The sequence below is a fragment of the Chiloscyllium plagiosum genome, unplaced genomic scaffold, assembly GCF_037043375.1.
Source record: "Chiloscyllium plagiosum isolate Xiang-an unplaced genomic scaffold, Cpla_swu_hap1 HiC_scaffold_27, whole genome shotgun sequence".
Classification (NCBI taxonomy): Eukaryota; Metazoa; Chordata; class Chondrichthyes; order Orectolobiformes; family Hemiscylliidae; genus Chiloscyllium; species Chiloscyllium plagiosum.
Window position 1 is genome coordinate 57,924,434 of NW_028270165.1, and position 13,371 is coordinate 57,937,804.

Below are 13,371 nucleotides of genomic sequence, written 5' to 3' on the forward strand. Positions count from 1 at the left end.
TTTAGAACTTCAACTTTTAGATCTGATATATTATTTTCAAACACTATTCTAATGTTAATAGAATTATGGTTGCTGGCCCTTAGGTTTTGCACCCTCGCCAGTATGTACATCCACATTGTGAATTAGAAAATGTCCTTGTACACACGTAACAAATTCCACTCTTTGGCAGATAGGTAAATGGGCAGGAGTTATACCTTGGGTCCACTCTTCCTTCATTCCCATCAACCCTAACCCCATTCCCACCCCAATAGTCCAACGGCACTTTCCCCTGCAACTGCCGAATGTGTGACACCAGCCCATTTACCTGCTCCCTCCTCACTATCCAAGGGCCCAAACTTACCTTCCAGATGAAGCAGCACTTTACCTGCACTTCCCACAACCCAGTCTACTGCATTTGCTGCTCACAATGTGGTCTCATCTACATTGGGAAAAACGAAGCATAACCTGGGTGACTGCTGCACAGAACATCTACGTTCTACCTGCAAAAAAGACCCTGAGCTTCCAGTTGCCTGCCAATTCCACACCTCACCCTGTTCCCTGGCCAACATCTCTGTCTCAGGTTTGCTGTAGTGTTCCAGCGAAGCTCAGCACCAGCAGAACGAAGAGCGCCGAATATTTCACTTGGAGACCTTACATCCCTCCGGTCCCAATATCGAATTCAATAATTCTAGGGCCTGAAATCCATAGTATCCTCGTCCCTTCCACACACACCAAGCCTTGTTATCACATAGTCTGTCATTACACACTACCTATTCTTAGCCATGAACAGTCTCCATTCACCCTCCCACGCAAATCGTTATCAACTCCTTTTCCTGTCCAACAGTTCTTCCCTCGCTTTGGGCTCTGTCCTGATCTATCATTAACTGCATCCGCCTTCCTCCCACAATATCTCCTGCATATAAACCAACGTTTTCCCAGTCACCATCAGTTCTGTGGAAGGGTCACCGGCAACTCCTGTTTTTTGTTTCTGATATACAGAATCCACAGTTCTTTCACCTTTTTATTGAGGTAGAGTTGGAAATTGTTTCGAGAGACAGAAGGTGTGCGGGGGGTGGGGGGGGGAGGGGTGGGGGGAGACAGAACATACATGAACTGTTGATCTCCGTTGTTACTCATAACTTAAAATCATTGCAGTGCGATCACTTCCCTTAAGCATGAATAGAGATCCCTGCCCAACCGTGAGCTTGTGGCGCAACGGTAGCGCGGCTGACTCCAGATCAGAAGGTTGCGTGTTCGAATCACGTCAGGCTCACTAATGTCAACTTCTTGCATTTCAAATCAAGAAAGGAGTAGGTTCACTCCGTATATCTGTTGAGACAAATCTTCATTGCGGAAACTTTCGATCACACGTGAAGCTTTGCGATCTGTTTGATTTGTGAACCCTGTGTCAAGGGGGGGTGCCCATTTTCTGGGTAAATGCGCAACTCCCCCAGTTCATCACGGGATTGAAACACAGCCGCCTCCCTCTGGGCAGCCGCTTCGCTCAGTTGGTGACAGCGCGGTGTGAGTAACATAATACCAATACTTTTACAACATAATCCAAAGATTCCAAGCTTTATGTTTCAATCTATCATGAGAATGACAGCGAGTTCAGATAGAAATGTTTCCCACCAACAGCAAATCCTTTCCTCTCACTGGACACAGTTAAAATTATCTTTATTCAACAGAAGGAGCGGAAACTCTAGTCTGACGGCCCCTCTCCACATTAACGGTGAGCCTGAATTTTATAAACGGTGTCAGTAAAATCCAGTGGCGGACACTGATTTGGTTCAATCGATTTTTTTGCCAAGAGTAATTCACCGAGAGGATGCTGCTGTGTGAAACAGCGTGGGGAATTACTGCAGGGCCTCCTGCGCATGGGACACGCCGCAACTGATGTGTTTCACCTTCACCAGTTTATTCCTATCTCGGAGAAGAGAGGTTTGATGATTCGGATCATAGCAGCCAGACAGAGGACAGGAGAAGAGCACTCAGACCTTCACAAGCTTGTCACCACAGCTGGGTCATCGTGGCCCGTGTGTCAGTATAGGATAGTGAGCTGCATCTTCTGACCGGAAGCACAGCAAATTGGAGTGCTGGTGGGACTATCACACAGGAGAAAACGGCTTCGACCTATCAGCTGGAGTGGCTCCCAATGCGCAACTCCGCTCACCTCAACTGAATAACTGTTAACAAATTACTCAGTGATTCAAAGGAATACTCGGTTTTGAATCTGCATTGTGTCATGTACCTTCGAGAATGATGTCAAAATACCTTCATTTCTGTGATGGAGTATCCTGGTGGGCAGAATATATCCGTTGTCAAATTTCCGAAGTTCTGTTGGTCCAACTCAGAATCACGAAATGTGGGACAGCGCAGACTGAGGCTACGCAGCCCACCTTAGCTCTGCTGGTTCAACACAATATGTAAATAAGTGTCTCATTCTGTCGCCTTCTCCCTGTAAACCTGCACATTGTTACATTGAACGTGACCACCGAATTCCCTTTTGTGTCCATTGAATCTACCTCTTTGTCACTGTCAGACAGCGACTTACTGACCCCACTCCCTGTGTGAAAACGGTCTTCCTAATGTCACTTTTACTTATTTTCCTGATGACTTTAAATCCCTGCCAAATCGTTCTCGATCCTTTCAGGCCTGGGAGCATTTTCACTGCATTATTTCCTCTGTCTAAAACCCTCATGACGTGGAAAACTTCAATCAGACCAGCTTTCAGTCTTCTGTTCACCAAAGACAGCTGCCCCAAACTTTCCAATCTCCCTTCATTGCTGACATTCCTCAGAACGGCACTATTCACGTTAACCTGTTCAGCGGTGTCTGCAATCACTTCACTTCCCCGCTTCCTGAAGTGTCACCCTCAGAATTGAGCGTAATACAGGTAGAGGATTCATTCAGACTCGGATTGCGCGGGCGAAAAATCTGCAATACTTGTTTTCACTTTGAACACGTGTTTCTCTTCGCCGTGTTCACTGCAATGGCAGCTCTGCGCCGTCCCTAATTCAGGCAGTCCGATCTTATTTAACAAAGCGGCTTTTTGAGAAAATTGATCGGGCATTTTTGCTCAGGTCAATTTAAGGAATGATGGTTCGCCTGGGATTGGAACCCCGGAACTCTCACACGTCTGCATTCGCTAGAAGACCCAAAGCTAGAATCATATCCCAGACTAACGAGCCACCAGCCATGGGTGCAGCCACCCCCTGAAGCAGCTGAGACTTGCTCAGTACGAAATACATTGTACATTGCTCCCAGAATTGCAAGAAGAGAAGAGTTTCAAGGACATCTGCTTCTCAATCTGTGTCCCTGCTCCCAGGACGCTGCTGTTTGTCCCGTCCCCAGGGACCGGGCTCTCTCCACTGGTGGATAATTGAGCCATTTCGTTTCTACTTGCAAGCTGTGCTGGTGGAAGGCAGAGCCCATTCACTCTTCTGCTCTCTCACACTATTACGTGAGGCAGGAGAAGTCAGTTACAGTCATGCGTAGGAAATGGGCAACTTTGAACTTGTTACAAAGGTCCTGTTAACGGAGAGATAGAAAAATGGTGTGCTGTCTGGACAGAGAGAAATGGACACCGGAGACCCTTCCCTCAGGTAAATTGGTATCAGTGCATTTTTGTGCAGCCTGCTTGGTGTTCAGAACTTGTCTTGACAGCAATCCCGCAGAAAGTCTTTTTTACATGGCTGTTGGTTTCTTTACTGCAGGAAATGGACTAAAACAGCAAGTCATGTGTTTCAACTTCGCCGCATTATCAGCTCATTGGCATCTCAGAGAAGTGGTTTTGCGATTCAGTTCATAGGAAACCGACGAAGAACAGGAGAAGACCACTCAGACCTCCAAAAGCACGTCACTTGAACGGTGTGAGTTTCGCGACAGTATCGGTATGATAGGGGACATTTCGACACTCAGGAAGTCGTTTGAAAGGCAAGATGCTGAACAGAATACCATCGCAAAGGAAAATCGCTCAAGGAGACATTGAACAACAGCAGGGGATGGTTTCGATCCATCGACCTCTGGGTCTTGCACGTTCCCGCTGCGCCACTCTGCTCCTATGCCCAGCATCGTATTCCACAGGTCCCTGCAGCCTTTCGTCGGGCGCGTGGCATGCACGTTCGAGACTGATGTCAAAGATATTCACTGTTGTCGTCTTATATGGTGTTGCGCAGACGTATGGAGGCTGTGTAAATATAAACGTTTTCTAACTTCCCACATTCTGTTGGTCGAACTGTGATTTCACTCTGAATAGACGCCATGCGGCCCACCTTCGCTCTGCTGGGTCGACACCATTTCACTTGCCTGTTTTCTGCCCCATTCGTTCTCCAGGCAGCCCAACATCGTTTCACGACGGTGCTTTTTGAGAAAATAAATGGGCCATTTTTGCACAAATCAAGTTCAGAGACTTGATTTTTTTGGGAAGCGGATGAGAAGGCAAGGTGCAGAACAGAGCGCCGTTATACGGGAAAGCTGCTAAAGACGACGTTGAATGAATAGGGGAGAATGGTTTTTCTTTTGGGTTTTGGTCCCAACGCGCACGCGTTGTGCCATTCTCCTGCATTGCTCGGCAGTTTTTCCAGAGAAGTATTCAGCTTTTCATCTGGCGTGTGGCAGGCACGTTTGAGAATGAGGTCAAAAGATCTTCACTGTTGTCGTGTCATATGCTGTTGTACAGACATATCGTCGATGTGCAAAAATAAACTCTTTCTAAATTTTTACATTCTGTTTTTCGAACTGTGATTTCGCTCAGAATCACTAATTATCAAAACTCGCAATATTCAAACTTTAACAAAGTGCTCATAGAAATGATTAATGCACACCTGGAAGAAATTGTTCCAACCTTACCTGGGGAATTTCGCTTTGACGGGTCTTGAACTTTAAGTGGAAGGAAGGGAAATTTGCCTCGAGGCTGCTTAATGTGGAGATGTGTTCTCCATGTAAACTGGTCGTAGTGGACCATCCCAGTGCTTCCCGATGCGGGGCTGCCTGACCCCCAGGGAGGTTTACTTGTAGCAACTGGAGTGAATCCAGAGAGGGAACAGATTCTGCAAAGGTGCTCAAATACTTTCTATCTCTCTTTTAGGTATTTTCCTTGTGTATTCCCTCAGTTTTGCACGTATGCAGTTTGCACGCTGGAAAATGCTTTTTTCCTCATGTTCACAATTAAAAGTGTCGTTTCTCATGGAACTGAGCCGCATTGAAAGGATTGGCATATTGATATATATGTGTACACGCATTTAGTTGAAGATTAGATTAGATTAGATTTGAATGAAGTTTTCCTCTAAACACACCTAAGTCTATCTGCTGCATGAGGGATTTCAGGTTTCTGTGTGCTGGGTATTATGTGATCAGCAGGAATCTGGCAAACTACGGGAACTGCCACCCATGTTATGTTCGTTTAAGTGTCCCGCCAACGATCACTTATTTTGTGATTTTTTTTGCAGGAAGACGTGCCGAAAGAAATCTGAAAACAAATGATACATCAACTTCTGACAGAGCCACTTGATTCATTGGGACTTGAATATCAGCAGCCATTCCAATCAAGAAAACATGGTTGCTTTTGTTTGCTTGAAAGATTTTGGAAACTGGTGTGGCAGGAAGAATACTGAGACACCGAGTGAGGGAGATTCAGTGCGCTGACTGTGAAAAGTGCTTCACACCATTTACTCAGCTTGGGGGAATCAAAGTCTCATCCCTCATGGTGGGGAGAGACAATGTCCCCGTTCTGATTGTAATTTCAAACCCAGACCAACACAAGGAAAGCTCCCCCAATGGGGAAACTGGGGAAATGTGGGGACCGAGGGAAAGGATTCCCTTCCCCATCCGTGCTGGAAACCCACAGACGTATTCACAGAGGGGAGAGGCCATTGACCTGCTCAGTGTGCAGGAAGGGCTTCAGTCGGATCAGCCATCTGGAGACGCACAAGTGAGAGAAGCCATTCACGTGTCCCATGTACGGGAGGGGGTTCACTCAGTCAGCTGCACTGCTGACCCACCAGTGGGTCCACACCGGAGAGAGGCCGTTCACCTGCTGTCAGTGCCGGGAGGGCTTCACCTGCTCCTCCCACCTGGGGAGGCACCAGCGCGTTCACGTGCCATCGCAGGGGGATGGAAGGAGCGATGGCCGAGCGCCGCTAACAACCCAGCTCTGGGGACTCTCAGGTTCGAATCCTGTCGCGGCCGATGGCAGAATTGGGATTCGGTCAGTAGTCTGGACTTCAGAATCTAAGGATGAAACCATTTTCAGAGGGCAAAAACCCATCTGATTCACTCATGTCCTTTTCAGTGATGGAAACTGCCGTTGCGGAAAGGATTCACTCAGTCGTCCCAGCTACATGCTTTACCCGGATGTACGAAGAATCCAGTTACAAAGGGACAACTCAACTGACCAATAATAAAGAAAGTGTGGTGGGGGGAGTGGGGGTGAGTGTGTGCACTTTGAGCTTGAGGTGCTTTTTTTAAAGAAAAGCTACTTTTTGTACCCCTTGTGATGTGGAGATCTGAAGGTGTAACAAAGTTGGGTCACAGTAAAGGTTACCTGAACTTACTGTCAGGCTTAAACTCTCATTGAAAGCTGTGAGATCCAACAGCTTCCCATTTCTTTCAGCCACCAGCACCGAGTTTCCAGTGTCGGTTTCAGAAGGAGCAGTGAATGAGTAGCTAGTATTGTTCGAAATTGTAAATTTTTCAGGACTGCAGGTTTATTGTTTCATTGGCATTGCAAAGTTTACTGGCAACAGTGGGAGGTGTGGGCTGTATTCACTGGAAACATAGTTTTAAAATGACACAAACACCAGGGTATAATCCAACAGGCTTATTTGGAAGCACTGGGTTTTGGAACGCTGTTCCTTCATCAGGTAGCTGTTGAGAAGGATGGTAAGACACAGAATATATAGCAAAAGATTATAGTGTCATGCAACATAAATGATATATTGAAGAAACCTGTTAAGTCTTTCATCTTTTAAAATGGGTTGCAGATTTCGGTTCATTCATCTGCAAATCCCAGAACATCTTTTTAGTAACATTCTCCAGGTAACTTAATGTTTTATAAAGGGAGGTGACACCTCAGGTCAGACAACGCATGAGAGCTGTGAGGTTAGAGTCTGTCTGTATCCCTGTCTCGAGTCAGACTGGTTCTATTTCCAAATATATAATCCTGCAAATGCAATTCACCCCAAAGACTTCTTTGTGTGAGTGTATGCATGAGACAGAGCGTCTGTGTGTGTGTGTGTGCATGCTGGGTAAAGTGTGCGTGTGATGGACTATAATTGTGTGAGAAGGTGTGTGCATGGATGTGAGTGTGAGGGGTGTCTCAATGTGTGTCAGAGAGAGAGCCTGTCTTTCAGGGTGGGTCTGCATGACCGTGTGAGTACTTGAGTGTGTGTCTGTGTGTGTGTGTGAGAGAGAGAGAGAGAGAGAGAGTTTGCGTGTGTATTGTGTAGCTGTGTCCTGTGTGTATTGTGTCCTGTAGTGAGACATGGACCCACGGTCTCAGCTAAGGTCATTCTCGTGTGTTCCAAACTTGTTATCAGCCTCTGCTCGGCTACTAGATATGATTAAGCAGTTAAGCAGCTTCACAACACACACTGGAGAGGGCAAGGGCTTATGTCTGAAACGTTGATTCTCCTGCTCCTTGGATGCTGCCTGACCTGTTGTAATTTTTAAGAATCACATTCTCGACTCTGACCTCCAGCATCTGCAGTTCTCACTTTCTCCTCATGGGCGAGGTGGAACTTGTCTTTTATTCACTCATTCACTCTTACGGCCTGTCCTTGGTTGTGGCCTAACTGTGCACATATCAATACAAGTTTCAGAAAGATTTCTACAGGTTGTTTTTTTTAAAAAAAGAACATTCTTCCAGACTTTAACAACGTTTCTGAATATATGATTTTAGCTATTCTCAATTTTAAAAATCAGTCATTTCTCTCACACCCTGTTTCCCAGGTAGAATCGTCACCACTCATTCTCTCTTTCTCCTTAAAAGGGCTTGATACAGCGATCAAAGAGTGCTCAGGCACCAGAAAGGACGGGGCCGGTCGCTGGTGGGGGTGGAGAAGGGAGAGAAATGGAGAGGGGGACAGGGGTTGGGGGGGAGAGAAGGACTGGGGTTCAGAAGGTTATGGGGAGAGACTGGGGATGCAGTGTGAGGAGAGAGAATTTGCGGGGGGCGGGGGGGGGGGAGAAAATGGTCGGGGGGTGCAGAGTGTGAAGAGAGAGACAGCACAATCCTACCTTCCCCAGAACTGGTATCAGTGTCCCACGAACGAACCCACTCCTCCCACAGCAGACTTGGGGCAATCATTTCTCAATATACGCGTGGCTAAGGCAGTGGAATCATATCATCCCTGCAGGCCATTCACACCGACCTTCCCAATAGCATCCCATCCAGACCCACTCGATTATGCTACAGCTCTGCAATTCCACGTAGCTATTTCCTGATGAAGGGTTTTGCCGGAAACGTCGATTCTCCTGCTCCTCGCACACTGCCTGACCTGCTGTGCTTTTCCAGCACACACTCCCGACCCTAATCTCCAGCATCTGTAGTCGTCACTTTCGCCCTGTAGGGGGTGAATGTTCTATGCCGAGTCTTTTGAATCTCTTCAAATCTTTCCTCCTCACCCTAAACCTGTACCCTCTAGTATTGGAATATCTCTACCCTGGGGTAAAGACAGGAACGTTGAGCAGCCAGACAAAATACAAAAGGGGTAAACCGCAGAGGCACAGGGAAAAAAACATTTCGGCAAAACAAAATGGCGTTGGCATTTTTCTCTTGTATTCGCATTTGGACACTTAAAATTTGTCATGATCTGGAGGTGCCCGTGTTGGGCTGGCGTGTACAAAGTTAAAAATCACACAACACCAGGTTACAGTCCAAACGGCTTGTTTAGAAACACTTAGCTTTTGGAGCGCTGCTCCTTCATCACGCGGTTGTGGAGTATAAGATCAGAAGATCATAAATTCTGTGTTACCATGTTATACTCCACAACCGCCTGATGAAGGAGCAGCGCTCCAAAAACCCGTGCTTCCAAATAAGCCTGTTGGACTATAACCAGATGTTTTGTGATTTTTAACTCTAAACTTTGTCAGTAACACCAGCATCGTGACAGAGCATACTCCGCGGTGTCAGTAAGCACTGCGCATGTCTGCCGGTGTCAGCAAGTACTGCGCAAGTCTGCCGGTGTCAGCAAAGTACTGCGCATACTCCTGGGTGTCCGCCGAAAAGGCGCACGAGCTCCTTTCCATTGACCAATGGAGAATCTTGGAGGACCCGAAGGAGTCTGGTCCTCCTGCCAATCAGAGTCGGCCGTTGCCGAAATGCGGAAGTTGGACCGTGAGCTCTGAAGCCGCTGATGCTGCTCTTTTGTCACTGAATGAAGACTAAACCTCACCCCAGACTATAAATTCCTTCCTCTGTCTAAAATTTGTGAGTATAATAGTGTTTTTGTCAACACGTTTTCCATTTTCTTTTCATTCTGGGGTTCAGTTATTGATTTGTAGCAAATGAAAGGAAAGAGTGAATCGAGGGAGGGGACAGACTCTGGAAAAGTTGATTCTGGATCAGTGGTGCTGGAAGAGCACAGCAATTCAGGCAGCATCCGAAAAGCTTCGAAATCGACGTTTCGGGCAAAAGCCCTTCATCAGGAATAAAGGCAGAGAGCCTGAAGCGTGGAGAGATAAACTAGAGGAGGGTGGGGATGGGAATAGAGTAGCAGAATAGGTCAGTGGGGGAGGAGATGAAGGTGACAGGTCAGGGAGGAGAGAGTGGAGTGGATAGGTGGAAAAGGAGCTGGGCAGGTCGGACAAGTCCGGACAAGTCAAGGGGTTCATGTTGCTGGAGGTTAGAAACTAGGATGAGGTGGGGGAAGGGGAAATGAGGAAGCTGTTGAAGTCCACATTGATGCCCTGGGGTTGAAATGTTCCGAGGCGGAAGATGAGGCGTTCTTCTTCCATGCGTCTGGTGGTGAGGGAGCGGCGGTGGAGGAGGCCCAGCACCTCCATATCCTCGGCAGAGTGGGAGGGGGAGTTGAAATGTTGAGCCATGGGGCGGTTTGGTTGATTGGTGCGGGTGTCTCGGAGATGTTCCCTAAAGCGCTCTGCTAGGAGGCGCCCAGTCTCCCCAATGTAGAGGAGACCGCATCGGGAGCAACGGATACAATAAATGATATGAGTGGATGTGCAGGTAAAACTTTGATGGATGTGGAAGGCTCCTTTAGGGCCTTGGATGGAGGTGAGGGAGGAGGTGTGGGCACAGGTTTTACAGTTCCTGCGGTGGCAGGGGAAAGTGCCAGGATGGGAGGGTAGGTCGTAGGGGGCGTGGACCTGACCAGGTAGTCACGGAGGGAACGGTCTTTGCGGAAGGCTGAGAGGGGTGGGGAGGGAAATATATCCCTGGTGGTGGGGTCTGTTTGGAGGTGGCAGAAATGTCGGCGGATGATTTGGTTTATGCGAAGGTTGGTAGGGTGGAAGGTGAGCACCAGGGGCGTTCTGTCCTTGTTGCGGTTGGAGGGGTTGGGTCTGAGGGCGGAGGTGCGGGATGTGGATGAGATGCGTTGGAGGGCATCTTTAACCACGTGGGAAGGGAAATTGCGGTCTCTAAAGAAGGAGGCCATTTGGTGTGTTCTATGGTGGAACTGCTCCTCCTGGGAGCAGATACGGCGGAGGCGGAGGAAATGAGAATACGGGATAGCATTTTTGCAAGAGGTAGGGTGGGAAGAGGTGTAATCCAGGTAGCTGTGGGAGTCGGTGGGTTTGTAGAAAGCTTTTTGGATGCTGCCTGAATTGCTGTGCTCTTCCAGCACCACTGATCCAGAATCTGGTTTCCAGCATCTGCAGTCATTGTTTTTACCTCTGGAAAAGTTGATCCAGATCTGTGTCTCACTTTGCAAACGCAGTGCCACAATGTAAAGGTATAGCCTTTGATGTATGTAAAAAAAAAAGCAGAAAGGAGGTGCATTGTTTATGTAGTGATATGTTGAGATGTGGCGAAAGTGAGATGCTGGAGATCAGAGTTGAAAAGTGTGGCAAACCACAGCAGGTAAGGCAGCCACTGAGGAGGAGAGTCGACGTTTCGGGCACGAGCTCTTCGTCAGGAAAGATGTGTGGATGGACAAAGGGGCCTCAGCATCCTTCGAAACCAGTTACTGCCAGTTGTCAGACAGGTGCAGCAAGCAATGAGCAAAGTGATATATTAGCAAGAGGAATTGAGTTCAGAGGTGTGGATGTCTTTCAGCAGTTAGGCCCGTCATTGAATGTATTCAAGGCTAAGTTCATTTGCCTTTGATGAACAAAGAAGTGGATGGTTTTGGGGGAAGGCAAGAAAATGGTTTTAAGACCAGTATAGAACAGTTACAGAGTCATACAGCACAGAAACAGACCCTTCAGTCCAACTAGCCCATGCTGACTATATTCACAAATTAAACTAGTCCCACCTGCCAATATTTGGCCCATATCCTTCTGAAACTTTTCTATTTGTGCACTTATTCAAATTTATTTTAAATGTTGTTACTGTACCTGCATTCACTACTTCCTCTGGATATTCATTTGCCACACACTCCACGCTCTTAAACGAAAAATGTGCTCCTCATGTCTTTTTAAAATTTTTCTCCTCTCACCTTAAAATGATTGCTCCATATTCTTGAAACAACAGCTGATATTGACCTCCTCTATGCCCCTCGTGATTTTATAAACCTCAATAAGGTCACCTCTCAACCTCCTATGTTCCAGTGAAAAAGTTCCAGCCTATTCATCTAGATGTAAGTAGATCCATATTTAATTATGATCTGTGCAATGCTTGTGCAGGCTCGAAAGACCAAATGGCCAACTCCTGCTCCCAATTCTCTCACTGTGGCCAGGACAGCAAGAGACCATAAGACATAGGAGCAGAAATTAGGCCATTCAGCCCATCAGGTCTGTTCATATCATTCAATCGTGGCTGATAGTTTTCTCAACCCCATTCTCCCACGCTCTCCCTGGAACTCTCCATTCCCATGATACTCAGGAACCTATCTACCTCAGTCTTAAATATCCTCAGTGACCGAGCCTCTACAACCTTCTGTAGAAATGAATTCCATAGATTCACCACTCTTTCACTGAAGAAGTATCTCCTTATCTGCGTTCTAAAACACCTTCCCTTTACTCGAAGGTTGTGCCCTCGGGTCCTAGTCTCTCCTACCAATGGAAACATCCTCTGAAAGTCTACTCTGTCCAGGCCATTCAGTATTCAGTATGTTTCCATTAGATCCCTCTGAGTGTGGGCCTGTTAATCAGCATGAAACAGACCCTTCAGGATGAGGTACAGCAGGGATTAGGTTCAGCAATGAGAGAATGGAGGGAGAGTATGTGGGACAGAGATTTTCAGCTTCTAGGGAATAACAGAGGAAAGAGAGTTTAGCATAAATTAGAATTGATTGGATGGGCCAAGGAGTAGCAGATGGGGTTTAATTCAGAGAAATGTGAGATGTTGCATTTTGGTCCAGCAATCCAGGCAGGACTGACACAGTTAAGGGGAGTGTCGCAGAACAAAGAGACCTTGGAGTGCAGGTTCATAGTTCCTTGAAAGTGGAGTCTTACATAGACAGTATAGTGAACAAGATGTTTGGTATGCTTTCCTTTATTGGCCAGAGCATTCAGTATAGGAGCTGGAAGATCATTTTGCGGCTGTACAGTACATTGCTTAGGCCATTTTTAGAATACTGCATTCAATTCTGGTCTCTCTGATGTAGGAAAGATGTTATGAAACTTTTGAGAGGGGTCAGAAAATACTTAGAAGGCTGTTGCCAGATTTGGAGGGTTTGAGCTGCAGGAAGGGGCTGAACAGGCCAGGGAGATATTTTCCTTTGGAGCATCAGAGGCTGAGTGGTAACCTTTAAAGAAGTTTATAAGGGGCATGGATAGGGTGAATACCCAAGGTCTTTTCTCCATGATAGGGGAGTCCAGAACTAAAGGGGCAGAAGTTTAAGGTGAGTAGGGAAAGGGACCTGAGGGACAACATATTTTCAGACAAGGTGAAACGTGCATGGAATGAACTGCCATAGGAAGTGGGGAGGCTGATACAATGACAACATTTAAAAGCCACTGGATGGGTACTTGAACAGGAAGGATTTAGAGGGATGAGTAAATGCTGGCAAATGGGACTAGATTAGTTTGTGATATATAGTTGGCACGGATGAGTTGGGCCAAAGGGTCTGTTTCTGTGCTGTATGACTTTAATCATCTTCAGTGAAAGCAGAAGTGTTGTTGTGAAGACTGGACTTTCAAAGCAGCTTTCAAAAATGTTTTGCCCTTACTCAGAGCAGAAGAAGTTACAATGAAATCTTTCATTTGTGAGACAGAAACTGAGTGAGTACATCTGGGATTTGGTGGAAAGTGGGAATTCATTGCACTGTG

The 13,371-nt window shown here is 46.8% G+C and overlaps 1 non-coding gene across 1 annotated transcript; it reads left to right on the plus strand.

Moving 5' to 3' along the window:
• Positions 1 to 1,180: 1,180 nt before the first annotated feature.
• Positions 1,181 to 1,252, plus strand: trnaw-cca (transfer RNA tryptophan (anticodon CCA)). Its single transcript has one exon. It is a non-coding gene; the product is annotated as a tRNA-Trp (tRNA).
• The last annotated feature ends 12,119 nt before the right edge of the window (positions 1,253 to 13,371 follow it).